This window comes from Trichosurus vulpecula, chromosome 3, assembly GCF_011100635.1.
Source record: "Trichosurus vulpecula isolate mTriVul1 chromosome 3, mTriVul1.pri, whole genome shotgun sequence".
NCBI lineage: Eukaryota > Metazoa > Chordata > Mammalia > Diprotodontia > Phalangeridae > Trichosurus > Trichosurus vulpecula.
The window spans coordinates 195097501-195111847 of NC_050575.1; the positions used below are offsets into that span (position 1 = coordinate 195097501).

Below are 14347 nucleotides of genomic sequence, written 5' to 3' on the forward strand. Positions count from 1 at the left end.
GACTAACCAATGAGATGTTTTTGTTCTACATTCCCTTCCAGCCCTGCCTGAAATTCTGCCACCTCTGACTCTGTTTTCTTTCTCTTCTCCATTTTCTCTAAGATAATTAAAGTCAGCATGCATACAGTTCTGGTTCAGCTGATTTCACCCTGCATTGCTTTAGATTAATTCCTCTGCATTTTCTTGTATGTTTCATATTTATTCTTTGTAATGGTATCATAATATTCCATTATATTAATGTACTATAATTTATTCAGCTATACTCCAGTCATTGTATGCATAGGTTGCTGCCAGGGTTTTTGTCCATTAAAAATATAGCAGCTATGAATATTTTTGTGACAATAAGTCCTTTCCTCTTGTCTCTTTAAATGAATTTTTTAGGATAGATACCTGGTGATGGAACTACTTTTGGGGAAGGATAGATATCTAGTGATGGAATTACTAGTGAGAGGTCAGAATAGGAAATTTGTCCAAGTGCCAATACAGGACCCTAAATAAATAAGTTCCTGTAGTGAACGTTACTGAATGCCTCCTGAGTGGAAGGCAATATCCTAGGCATTGTGGTAGGGATACCAAAGAAAGAGAAGGGAGCCTTTGTCATCAAGGAGTTATAATCTAGTCACAGAGATTATAGAATGAAACCTGCTGATACAGACAGAGCCAGGACCTATGATTTTACTGGCACTGGGAGCTTCCGATTGAAGAAATTCCTTGTAGCAATACAAGTTGGCACCTTCTCTGTAATTTATAATCTTAGAGAGCTGTCTTGAGTACTGAAAGATTACATGTCTTGCCCAGTGTGATGCAGCCAGTATATGTCAAAGGCAAGGTCCTTCTGACTCCAAGGCCAGCTATCTACTACACCATATTGCCTCTCTTTCATCTTTTTTCCAACAATATGTCTTCTGGGTGATATTTTCATAACACATTTGCACAAAAATCATAGGCAATATGCTATAGCATACTTGACTCCATTTAGCTCTCCATTGCCCTTTTTTTCATTCTCAATTTGGATTCTTTGGAGACCATGGTGTGATGTTATTTGCAATCTTATATATCACCACCAGAAGAATGCATGCAAATTGAAGAATCTGTGATTTCGTCAATGTCCTACTATGTGCCAGGCATTGTGTGAGGAACTATTCCTGGTATGGAAAGTCCTTCTACCTATGCACATTCTCTTGGCCGATAAATCCAGGAGAGTTTGAATTCCAGCTCTTCCATTTATTATCTGTGCGGCTGTGTTCTATGTGACTTTTAGCCTGTCTAGGCCACAATTTCCTCATCTTTAAAATGAAGGAGTTGGATTAAATGGTCTCAAGGTCCTTCAATTCCCAACCTATTTCCTGTAATTCAGGGTTGCTTGAGACACATACAAATTAAGTTACTTACCCAGGGTCACACAGCTTATGAGTATCAGAAGCACAGAGGCCATTATTGCCTGGTATACCAAGACCCAAGTTCAATTCCCACCTTGGTTATAAAGCAGGGGCTAACCTGAACTGGTAGAGGGATTTTTCTCTTCCAGAGTTCCCTAGATTAATAAAACCTCTGATGTGGTATTTAAAAAAAAAAAAAGGTAACACAGGAAGGATTTGAACCCAGATTTGCCTGACTCTAAGCCCAGCCCTCTATTATGTCAGACCACCTACCACCAAAAGAATATTGATGTTAAAAATGCAGATTTTTGTTCGGGGAAAATGTTTGGTATCATGGAAAACAAGCACAATTTCCCAAATACAAGCCAGTCCATTCTGTTCTTCCTGTGTAATTCTGGGCCTAGTTCCTTATCCAACTGTAAGATTTCCACTGCATATCATAGTCTGTACAATGGGCAGTCTTCACCCATCGGTTTGTTTTTTCCCTCCGTGGATTGTTAGGCTGAGACATTTAGAATAGTGTGGAAGCCTTGTGGTGTTGCATGATTTAATGCCGTAAACACGATTTCATCTCTAAACAGGAGCCTCTGAAAGAGGCTCCAGGAGCACAAAGAACTTTTTTACTGTTTGGACACTGCACTAGATACGACAAATATTTTTGGCCAGTGTACCTCCTGTTCTTTGTACTTGGTACCCAAGGTATCAAACCTTGGGAAGATTCTGAATGATTTGATATTACTACTGGGGGAGGGAGGGGGGAGTGAGAGGCATCGATACCTACTAACCCATACGCATCCTTGCTCATCTTTCCAAAATCTTATAATGAGCTATGCAAATTCCTCCATCCATGTCTTTTCAAGATCAGAAAATTCTTAGTACAATCATAGCATTATTAACTAGGACCTGGAAAAAACTTTAGAGGCTGTCTACTCTGGTTCTCATTTTATAGATGAGGAACTGAGGTTAACAAAGATCAAGTGACTTGCCCAGGGTCACACAGCTAGCAAGTGTCTGAAGTAAGAATTGAACCCAGGGCTTCCTAACTTAAAGATTAGCACTCTATCTCCTATCCCATGCTGCTAGTAGTCTAACTTTAAATCACAGCTTGGTAAAATGTTATAACTAAAAGGGAATTTTCCATAATGTTGTGGGGGACAGGGGGAAGAAAAACACTGGACATTGAATCAGAAGACCACATTTGAATTCCAGCTCTCATACTTACTGGCCTTGCAGGCTTGAATAAGTCACTTCAACATTCAAAACCTCTACTATTTCCTCATCCATAAAATACAGGTAAACCTATCTCACAGGATGCTTGTGAATAAAGTGCTTATCTACAAAATGCTTTGAGGGTATAAACAGTTACTGTCCTCTCATTTTACAGATGAAAAAACCAAGTCCTAGAGAAGTGAAATAATTTCCTCAAAATCTAGCAATAACTAGGAAAGAGACTTAGCCCTAGAACCCAGATTTGCTGATCCCAGCCTACAGGTGATATGTCCACTTCCTACCAATGACAAGGAACTTACAAGTTGTGGGGAGGAGGGCAAGGTGATTTTCTTTTTTCTCTTTTTTTAATTTCTTTTTTATTTTTAGTTTACAACACTCAGTTCCACAAGTTTTGGGGTTCCAAATTTTTCTCTCCCTCCCAGTCCTCCCCCCAGCCCCTCAAGACAGCATGTGATCCAATGTAGGTTCTACATATGCTTTCACATTGAACAAATAAGCAGTTGAAATGAAGAATTATAACCAATGGAATGAATCATGAGAAAGGAGAAATGAAACCAAAAAAAGAGAGAGAGAGCAAAAAGTTTGCCTCAATCTGTATTCAGACTACATAATTCTTTCTCTGGATGTGCATAGCTTTTTCCATCATGAGTCTTTTGGAGCTGTCTTTGAACCTTGCAATGATGAGAGGAGTCAAGCAAGATCATTTTCTTTCAAATAAAAAGTGGCATTCTGGCGTAAATGCACCTGACAATCAAGACTGAGATACAAAATCTACAAAACATGTTCTCCTGGCTCTGGCTTTGATCCATTGTATTGGGGAAGTGAATTAACCACCAGGCTAAATGCCCACTAGGTACAGAGATCAGAGGGAGATGGTTGGAATGCCCCTGGAGATGCATCAAGAAAGGTATCAGATAATGCTGTTTCATTACAAAGGTAAGGGCGGCCCTAAAATCCAGGAAGAGAAAATATTTCTGAAAGTCTGATTGGGGAGCTTGCTCCACCCAGGAGTGTGTTTGTCCTGGTCTGTGTATTCAGGCTGTAGGTACAAAAAGAGAGAGGAAGCAAAGTACCAGGCAGAGCACTAGTGAAGCACAGCTAGCAACTGGAATTAGCTTCTTGGGGGCTGGAGGATACCCTTTGGAGTATTTCCTAGAGACACTGGGGGTCTGAGGAATCTCAGGCTGACCTCCCACCAGGTAACTGCTTATTGATAATCGACTTGGGACTTGGGCTCTTGGGTTTCCTAGCCTCGAGAGGACTACACCTGCTCAAATTTCTTCAAAGAGGATGTGGACCTCTGCCAGGCAGTCAGACACAGAGGAAGGCATGGTACTGCCTCCTTTCCCAAAGAACAGAATCAGTGCAAGGATATCCTGGGGAGAAAGGTGGGCTTTATGCCCAAGATCTAGACAGAGAACAGACCCAAGGAATGCTCTCCCACCTCACCTCCACCCTTTAGAATCCTTAATTTCCTTTAAAGCTCAACTCAAATGCCATGTGAGGTCTTTCTTGGTTCCCACCCCCCCTCCTCAGACTATCAGTGCCCCCTAATTTTGCCTTGGATTTACCTTGTGCATATTTTGTATATAGTTATTTATGCACATGTTGTCTCCCCCATAGAATATAAGCTTCCTGAGGGCAGGAACCATTTCTTTTGGTGGGGGGAGGTATTTAATAAAATAATTGTTAATTGAAAGAGAAAGGAAAGAAAGAGAACATTTTGAGGAAGTTTCCAAGGGAGATTTCCCAAATTGTAAAAGGAGTATCTGGTCTTCCTCATTGCTTCCAAGAAGACCACAACAAGGATTTGGAAACTCCTGGTGGTCATCATTTTGTGAGAAAGATTTGGATCCCAGGAAAGCAATGGATGTGCAAAGTTCAGTCTTTGCTGGTTTACAACTATAGGAAGTGAGGCTGAATAAGCTTCTGTGTGAGTGGAGAAGGATTAGAAGGGATTTACTGCTGAATACTCCAAGCAGAGGTCCTGCTTCAGCGTTTAAGACTAAGACTGTAAGCAGGTCTCATTAGCTTATCTTGAGGAGACCCTTCATTAAAATTCAAACAATATGGCAGCCAGCCTCAGAGCTGTTGGAAGTGTCAAACATTCACAGGAACATAGTTTCAATATCAGCAGGTAAGCTAATCAAATAGCAAATGTTTATGGAGCAAGCAGTATATACCCAATGCTGTGACAGGGTCTCCAAAAGGGTACAAAAGTGTGTGAGAGCAATGCCTATACTCACAAAGTTTGTAAACATCCCCACATCTTTCCTTTCTGGACTAGTTATTCTCTCTTGGCTTCATGTTTTAAAGGGGAAAAGTTGATCTACAGTTAGGCGTGGTAGAGTGGAAAAAAAAATCCTGTTCTGGAAGATAGGACCATAGAGTCCAAGCTAGGTCACCAATGTGTCTGTGCCCTTGGTCAAATGTATTTATCTCTCTGGGACTCTGTTTCCACAGATGTAAAAAGAAAGGTTTGGATTGGATGATTTCTATGGTCACTTTCAGCTCTTATGTTTTATATTCTATTCTGAAGTCCCTTCCAGGTTTGACATTATAAGATGCTTTCAACTTTGACATTCTGTCCCTTGCATCTTTGACATCTTATCTTGTATATTTCTGTGCTACCATGGGCCAGGTCACATAGAAGTCCTTGGATTTTCCAGATTGCCATTTAAACTGATCTAAGGTGTGTTTCTTGTTTACTTGGTGAGTAATTCTACTTACACTCTCCCACCCTTTTATGAACCTTTTCCTCCTTAACTGACAGTTAGTTAGAAACTCTATTGAAAAAATAGAGAGGCAAAGAGCAAGAGTGAATAAAAAGTCAGGCTTGGAGTCAGGAAGATCCTGATTCAAATCCTGCCTCTGATCCAAACCTCCTGTATGATCCTGGGCAAGTCTCTTAACTTTTCAGTGCCTGCAATCAACTCTTTCTAATACTAGAAGGTGTAGAGACGGGGCTGATCTGTATTGGTAGAGGGAGTTTCCTAATCAACAGTTCCTATACTAATACCAAAGAATTTATAGCCACAATACTCCCCAAAAAAAGTGGAAAAAAATTTGTAAAAAACCTACCTAAAACAATTTCTCTCATTTGGCAGGTTCTCTTTTGTTGAGATTACCTGTGTTAGTGTAAAAGAGTCACTTCCACTGCACAAACCTCACCTTCTCGCTAGGTAAAGCGAAGGTCTTAGGTGAGGGGGTCTTTTCATCTCCTCCATTTGGGATATTCTAGGATTCTCTATTTAACAGGTTGTCCCAAAATTTCAGGACAAAATGAAACCAGGAAGGCTGCATTGGTATGAAATACAAGTCTAAAAGCAAATCTGTGCCAAAAGTTCTTTACATTTTATACAGATAGGTACACATGCACACATGTACACACACAATCAAAGAATGTTCCAACTGAAAGAATCTTAGAAGTGAATTAGCCAACTCTCTGATTGTACAGATAAGAAAACTGAGGCCCAGAACTTGCCCTGGGTAGTATAGTTTGCAAGTGGCAGAGTCACATTGTATGTGTACATTCATAAGGCAACATTAGTGTAGTAGAAAAAAATCAATCTATCAATAAACATGTATTAAGTACTTCCAATATGCCAAACACTATGCTAAGGTCTAGGGATAAAAAAAGAAGAGGAAAAAGGCAGTGGCTGCCCTCAAAAAGCTCACAATGTAATGGAGGAGACAACAAGTAAATATATACAACCAACCTACATATAGGATAAGTAGGAAATAATTAACAGACAGGAGGCATTAGAATTAAAAGAAGTTGGGGCAGGCCTCCTGTAGAAGCGGAATTTTAGGTGAGATTTAAAGAAAGCCATGGAGATCAGTAGTCAGAACAAAGGAGGGAGAACATTCCAGGCATGGAAGATAGCTAGAGAAAATGCCCAGAGTCAAGAGATAAGTGTCTTTTTTTTTTTTTTTGTGGAACAGCCTGGAAGCCAATGTCACTGGATCAAAGAGTCTGTGGTAGGAAGTAAGGTGTAAGAAGACTGGAAAGGTAGGAGGGGGCTGGGTCATGAAAGGCTTCAAATGTCAAAGAGAACATTTTGTATTTGATCCTGGAGATGATAAGGAGCCACTACAGGCAATGGACATGATCAGACCTACACTTTAGGAAAATCATTTTACTGGCTGAATAGCAGATGAATTGGCATGGGGAGAGACTTGAGGCAGGGAGATCCACCAGCAGGCTATTGAAATAGTCTAGGTGATGGGGTCCTGCACTAGAGTGATGGCAGTGTCAGAGGAGATAAGGGGGCATATTCAAGAGATATAGCAAAGGTAAACTTAATAGGCCTTCACAACAGACTGGATTTGAGGGGTGAGAAAGAGTGAGGAGTTGAGGATGACATCTAGGCTGTGACCTTGAGAGTCCGGGAAGATGGTGTTGCCTGTACCAGTAACAAGGAAGTTAAGAGGCGGGGAGGCTTATGGGATAAATAATGAGTTATGTTTTGGACATGTTGAATTGTCTAGTGGACATCCAGTTTAAGATGTCTGAAATGTAGTTGGAGATGTGATATTGGAGGTCAGCAGACAGTTTGAGTTGGGATAGGTTATTTTGAGAATCATCAGCACAGAGATGGTAATTAAATGCATGGGAGCTGATGCAATCACCAGGTGAAGGAGTATGGAGGGAGAATTAAAGAGGTCTCAGGATGGAACCTTGTGAGGCTCCCACAGCTAGAGGGATAATCTGGATGAAGGTCCAGCAAAGGAGACTGAAGAGCATTCAGATAGGCCGGAGGAGAGCTAGGAGAGAATGGTGTCCTGAAAATCTAGAAAGGCAAGAGTATCAAGGAAGAGAGGATGATCATCACTGTCAAAGGATGCAGAGAGGTTGAGGAGAATGAGGAATGAGAAGAAGCCATTGGATTTGATGAGTTAGAGATCATTTGGAGATGCTTTTGAGAAAGCAGTCTCAGTGAAATGGGGCTAAGAAGACTGTGAGAAGAAAATGGAAGCATCTATTGTGGATGACTTTTTCAAGGAGTTTAGCCACAATAGTTAGTGGGAACAGAAGAATCAAAGGAGATTTCCTTGAGGATGGGGAGACATGAGCATATTTGTTGGCAGTAGAGAATGAGCCACTAGACAGGGAGAGGCTGAAAATTAGTAATACAGTGAAGGGCAATCGGTTCAAGGAGAAGGAAAGGGCTGGGATCTCTTGCACAAGTATAGGAGGTTAGCCTTGGTAAGGAGTAAAGCCACCTCTTTCTTTGTTAATTTTATTTATTTTATTTTGAACATAAGAAATGAAATGAGTATTTCCATAACATAGTAGAACAAAAAAAGGTGGTTGTGCACAAAACTTCAAATCTGTTGTGTACAACTCGCTATTCCTTTTAGAATATAATAAAATTATCATATAACTTTCTTGTTCTTCATTTTCCTTCCTCCCCTCCACCCTAGTGATGGCTGCCATTAGATACAAATGTGTGTGTGCATGTGTGTGTGTGTGTATGTAATATGTAAAATTATGCTATGTACACTTCTATTTATCAGTTCTTTCTCTGGATGCAGATAGAATCTTCCTTCATATGTCCTTTGTAGTTAATTTGGGTATTTATAATAGTCAAAATGACTTAGTTGCTCAAAGCTGTTCTTAAAACAGTATTGCTGTTACTGTATATGACATTCTCTTGGTTCTGCTCAGTTCGTTCCAAGTGTAAAAACTTAAATTTTGGGGAGAGAATTCATTATTTGATAAAAATTTCTGGGAAAGCTGGAAAGTAGTCTGGTAGAAATTGGCCTTAGACCAATATCTTACACTGTTTACCAAGATAAAGTCAAAATGGATACATGACCTAGTTATAAAGAGAGAGATTATAAGAAAATTTGAAAAACAAGGCCACATCTTCATTTGACTAGGGTGAAGAATGGTATAGTGGCAGAAGGCATCTGAGTGATACGAGAGTGGAATAGGGGAGAAGAGAAAGCTCACAGTGAATAGCCCAATTTTTTCTGTAAAACATAATACAAGGTTTTTCAGCAAGAGGGTGTGGAGAGGGTAACCATGGGAGGTTTGAGGAGGGATGAAAAGGTTTGGAAGAGCCACGGTGGAGATAGGTTAGTGAGTTGATGAGGCAAATATACAAAGATTGCCTCCCAGCAATGTGGACCCAGTTGAGGTGTGACATAAATTTGTAGTGGCCCTAGTCAGAATGACTGCATGATTTTCTCTACCTTCATTCAGCAGCATGTGTATCAGAGCAAAGGTGGTGAATGGTGGGAGTGATCCAAGGCTGAGACTTGGCATGGCATAGTTGTAATTGACAAATGAAAAGGAGGTGAGGGATTCCTAAGAGAAGGACAGTTTAGACTTGGACTGGTTCACCAACAGAGGAGAGTGGCTAGTACAGGGGAGATGCCCTAGGAAAGAACTGAGATGTCAAGGGATTGGATGTCATGGTGTGGACAAAGAGTAAGCATTTGGTAAGGAGAGGTAGAGGAAAAGGTGGAAAAACCTGATTATGGTTGGGTAAGATGATTCTGGAATTCTTGAATGTGATAATGGTACATTTGTGGGTGGTGGCAAAATCAAGGATGTGACCATCTCTACATGTGGCTAAGGTGGGGTGGGGGAATAGATCAAGAGAAAGTGAACAGGTTGAGGAACTGGGTATTTAGGGTGTTGGAAGGAGAGTCAATATGTAGGTTGAAGTCTCCTAGTACAAGGGCAGGAGTTGGAGAGGAGAGAAAAATTGTGAACCATATACTGAACTCATTGAGGAAGGATAGTGACCTGGGGGGGGGGGGCAGGGGGAGGGCGAGGTGTCTTTAGACAACAGCCACCAGGTTTTTATTGGATGGTAGATATGAACAGCATGAACCCCAAAGGAAGAGAAGTTATTGAGTAATGAAAGTAGGCGGTGAACCTGGAAGTGGCGATGAGGAACAAGGAGTATTTCCAGTTCCCCTCCCTCAACCAATGAACCGAAAACAAGTGAAAGTACAATCGTCAATGGAAAGATTGGCCAGGAAGGTAGGTTTCAGTAATAACTAGTAGATGGAAGGAATCTAAGAGGAAAAGATTTAGGATGAAGGAAAATTTGCTGCCTATGAAACAGGCTTTCCACAGGGCAGAGTGGAAGGGCTGGGTGGTATTTGTTTGAAATTTTGTGGTGGAAAGGTTAAGGAGGGGTGGGAATGATAAAATAGGAAGCGGGGGTGGGCAATAGGGTTTGAATGATGACCTCCAGTGAGCCTCAATTTAATGTAAAGAGTATGACCAGGTATGAGAATGTTCATCATTGCGTGAAGATTAGGCAGGAAAACAGAAGGAAGGAAGGAAGGAAGGAAGGAAGGAAGGAAGGAAGGAAGGAAGGAAGGAAGGAAGGAAGGAAGGAAGGAAGGAAGGAAGGAAAGGAGGGAGGGAGGGAGGAAAAAGAGAGAAAGATCAATAATAAAAGTTCACATTTATAGAGGGCCTACTATGTTCCAGGCACTAAGCTGAGCACTTCACAAATATTATTTTATTTGATAGTCACAACAACCCTGTGGGATAGGTACTTTGTTGTTGTTGTTAATATTACTATTATTCCCCGGCTTACAGTTCAGAACACTGAGGCACAGTGAGGCACCGAGCAGCTTGCTCATGGTCACGCACTAGTAAAGGCCTGAAGCTAGGTTTGAATTCAGGTCTTCCTGTCTCCAAACCCAGCACCATATCCCCTGTGCCACCGTCTGCCTCAAAAAACAAAATCCATCTAACCAATATGAACAGTCAAAAAGCAGCAGTTCCCACATGGTCTAGGTGGCGAAGCATGTCTCAGTTCATACTTTGAGTCCATCACCTCTGGAGATGGAAGGCCTATGTCACCATTTGTCCTCTGGAATCACAATTAGTCATTGTGTTGATGAGAGTTCTTAAGTCTTTCAAAGTTATTTGTCTTTACAATAGTGTTGTCATTGTACATGTAAACACTTTGGAGCTTTTACAAAGGAGTATTTACTTCAAAAAATAACAAAAAATATAGGAACTTATTCCCCCCACACATGGGAGACATAATCCTCCTCCCAGACTTTACACTAGGCCTCAGTCTCTGGGGAGGGGAAAAGGATTCAGTTCATGATTTAGCTCAGTTCCTATAGAGCATATCCCATTTCCCAGACCAACCCCACCTCTCCAGCTGAAACAAACACCCTCAGGTCCATTTCTCCATGTAATGAGTAAAAAAAAAAAAAAAAAAAAAGAGGGAGCAGGAAAATTTTCCTTCCTCTCTCAATACTTCCTTATGTCCTTGCCGAACATAGCAGAGTGCAGCCCACAAACAGCTGGGTGGAAGGAGAGCCCTTGGCTCAGTCTTGCCAGTCTTAAAAATGCAAGCAGCCAATCAAAGGTGGAAACACAATGGGCTCCATGCTAGGCACACTGGGCATGCTCAAAACATGCCCAATGAAGCCTGGGCTACACATTAATTTTTCTGGTTCTACTCATTCACTATCACAGTTATTGTAAAAAATCAAATGAAGTAACTTGTGTAACGTGCTTTACAAATCTTAACAGAATATAGAAATATTAGTTATGTGCTCATTTCTGCAACATAAATACCAAAACTGGAATGATACAAAGAAGATGAGTGTGGCCCCTGTACAAAGATGGCATGCAAATTCATTTTTTTTTGAAAGGATTAAGAACTCTGATCAACATATTGGCCAACCATAATTCCAGAGGACTGATGATGAAACATATTACTCACCTCCTGACAGAGAGGTGATGGGCTCAGAGGGCAGACTGAGGCATATTCCCATGTTAGGGAATTTGTTGTACTCAGCTATACATGTTTGAAATGGGATTTGTTTTTCTTGCTTTCTCAATAAAGGCAGAAAGAGCCAGAGGGAGAGAAATCAGAGCTAAAAGTAAAATAAATTTAATTTTTAAAAGAAAAAATGTTAATTATTTCTATTACACACATGAAGATTCTCATTCAATATATGTTATAATAATAACTAGCACTTGTACTTTAAGGTTTGCAAAGCATATAAACATATACATATGTACATATACATATACATATATATATATATATATATATATATATATATATATATATAATCCTATTTGGTCCTCATAACAACCCTTGAAGTAAGCCCTATCATCTTTCCCATTTTACAAATAAGGAAACTGAGCCTGAGAGAGGTTAAGTACATTGCCCAGAGTCCTAAGCTGAGGCAACATTTGAACTTGGGTCTTCAGTTCTCCAAATCCAGCACCGTACCTCAAAATTAATTGGATTACTGCTGGGTGATGCGCCTAACACTATGATGTGCTAAACAAAACTTAGGCATTATCTTACTTTAATAGATCTGTGAAATTATAAGTGTGGTTGCTCCCTCCCAGGTAATAACAATAAATAATAATAATGATAGCTAGCACTTATTAAGCCCCTACTATTTACCAGGCACTATCCTAAGCACTTTACAAATACTATCTCATTTGATACTCATGACAACCCTGGGAAATAGATACTATTTTTATCCCCATTTTATAGTAGAAGAAACTAGGGCAGGCAGAGGTTAAGTGACTTGCTCAAGGTCTGAAGCCAGATTTGAAGTCAGGTCTTTCTGACTCCAAACTCAACACCCTATCCATCTATCCATTGTGCTACCTAGCCATTTCATTCCTTGCTGCATTTATAGCCTTGCTATACCCCAAAACTCCACCTCAAGACCAAGATTGCCATTAGAAGACTCTACCAGAGGTGGGGAACCGGTACCCTCAAGACCACATGTGGCCCTCTAGGCCCTCAAGTGTGGCCCTTTGACTGAATCCAAACTTCACAGAACAAATCCCTGTAATGAAAGGATTTGGTCTGTAAAACTTGGACTTGGTCAGAAGGCTGCACCCAAGGACCTAAAAGGCCACATGTGACCTCAAGGTCACAGGTCCCCCACCCCTGCAAAACCTACCTACTTTGTTGTTTGGATGAGACTTTGAGTCTAGCACTATATCTGTACTCAAGTCGTTACAACTTGGTAGGGCAGAAACAATTCACAGACATTGGTTTTTAGAATCATGGGTTACCAATACATTGAATTATTTGATTAGGACTTAGGTGCAATACGGTTATCTATATGTATAAATACATGTTTATATATGTATGTATGTATGTATTTATATAATCTAAAAAAATCTGGATTTGAAGGCAAAAGTCTAGGGCAAGTGTGTATGTATACACATTTGTATATCTGTGTGTATATGTATATGCACATATATGTACAATATATGTGTGTACGCACATATACATTATATATGCGTATATATTTGTATATGCACATATAGGGGTGTATACATATATGTATACATACATGTATGCATACGTACATGTAAACAGTGGCTATAGAGAGCTGCCTCCAGAGTCAGGAAACCTTAGTTCAAGTCCCATCTTTGACACAAACTGCCTACCTGACCACGAGAAAGTCTCTTAACTTCTCCATGATCCCAAACACACACACACAAAAGACCTAATGAAACCTCACACTTTCTGAACAGAATGAGTGCCCAGAGTAAGAGAAGTCATAATCCCAAGTGCCTCTGATCTGGTCAGACCATGCCTGGAAAACTGTGTTCAGTTCTAGGCACCAGATCTTAAAGCAGTCATTAACAAGCTGAAATATATCCATAGAAGAGTGATCAGGTTAATGAGAAAACTTGAAGCTCTAACACATGAGCATTGTTGGAAGAAACTGGATTGCTTAGCCTGTAGAATCAAAGACTTTGAGGGTATATAATAGCCATCACCTAATATCTGAAAGGCTGTCATGTGAAACAGGGATTAGACTTAATCTTGTTGACCCAGAGGAAGGAATTAGGATGAATGGATAGATGTTGACAAATATAGATTTTGGCTTGATGTATGGAAAAACTACCTAGCAATTAGAACTGCTCAGTGATTCATTGGGGCCCCTAATAAGGGAGTAAGTTCCACATCCATGAAGGAATTCAAGTAAATGATCATTCATCTGGGCTCTTGTAGAGAAGACTCACCCATTAGTCAAGGGGTCAAACTAGGTGACCTCTAAGGTTCCTCAGACCTACCATTCTGTCTTCTAAAGCCCTTAGAATATCTAGGGTTTAACAATACATACAATATTGCCCACTTTTCATCACTAGCTTTTTGTCCTATCAGACCTGGACTTTCATTTCTGTAGGGAATCTGAGAGTCTTTGTCTGGAAGCTCCCTCTTCCATGGAAAACCTGCTTCTGTTCTGGAACTTCTCATCTTAGAGTGTTTCCAGGGGGCCCTGAGAGATTAAGTGAAACCCCTGGGTCACACAGCCAGTATTTGTCAGAGGCCTGTGCCTTCCCGACTCCAAGAGCAGCCCTCTGTGCTGACTCTCTACAACAGGCAGTAACAACTTTAGTTAGTAACAGCCAAGGACCATTCGATAGATATAGATGTGAGAGAGAAGGACAGAGACAGAGAGAGATGATAAAACACAATAGTAACCAGATCTTCAAAGCGTAAGGTGGGACAACGTAGCACGAGAGGTCTAGAACCAAAGACCCCATTCATTCGTATTCCCAGATCTCTTTAGCAACTTAAGAAATACTTCCCAAGACGTTGACAGCATCATTCCCACCCAGGCTATTGGCATTTCTTCTCTTGAGTAGGTGAGCAAATCACCATTCCTGTGGATTCGATAGCTCCCAAAATAGGAGAAGTAAAATGATCACTATGATGATGATGATGATGATGACAATAAATTAGATAGTAGTA

At 40.5% G+C, this 14347-nt stretch overlaps 1 pseudogene; it reads left to right on the forward strand.

The window, feature by feature from the left end:
* Positions 1 to 11151: 11151 nt before the first annotated feature.
* Positions 11152 to 11250, forward strand: LOC118845152 (annotated as a pseudogene).
* Positions 11251 to 14347: the final 3097 nt, after the last annotated feature.